This window comes from Myotis davidii, unplaced genomic scaffold (genome assembly GCF_000327345.1).
Source record: "Myotis davidii unplaced genomic scaffold, ASM32734v1 scaffold30, whole genome shotgun sequence".
Classification (NCBI taxonomy): Eukaryota; Metazoa; Chordata; class Mammalia; order Chiroptera; family Vespertilionidae; genus Myotis; species Myotis davidii.
This window is the reverse complement of record NW_006282874.1, coordinates 2,158,782-2,159,067: the sequence shown is the minus strand read 5'-3', so window position 1 is coordinate 2,159,067 and position 286 is coordinate 2,158,782. Positions and strand designations below refer to the sequence as shown.

Here is a 286-nt window from a genome sequence, read left to right as displayed (position 1 = left end):
CACACACACAGGCTGTGGTCAGACAGGCAAAGCGCGGCCTCAGCACTTGGCGTTCGGACTCGACGTCAGTCCTCCTGGGCTTGGGGCTCGACTCTTCAGGGGTTCAGAACAAGCCGCCCCCAGATGTGCCTCAGGAGGGTGCACGTTACTCTGAGCGAATGGCCCACCGACCCTAGGGGCTCGGAAGAAATGTCCGCGCCCCCTGCTTAACTGTCTATAGCAGTGATGGCGAACCTTCTGAGCTCGGCGTGCCAGCATTTTGAAAAAGCCCTAACTTAACTCTGGG

At 59.1% G+C, this 286-nt stretch overlaps 1 protein-coding gene across 1 annotated transcript in view; it reads right to left on the bottom strand.

Annotated features, from left to right (window-relative positions):
* Nucleotides 1-286, bottom strand: part of LOC102757454 (protein NDRG1) — a 40,609-nt gene that overhangs the window by 10,197 nt on the left and 30,126 nt on the right. The gene's annotated exons all lie outside the window — the stretch shown is intronic.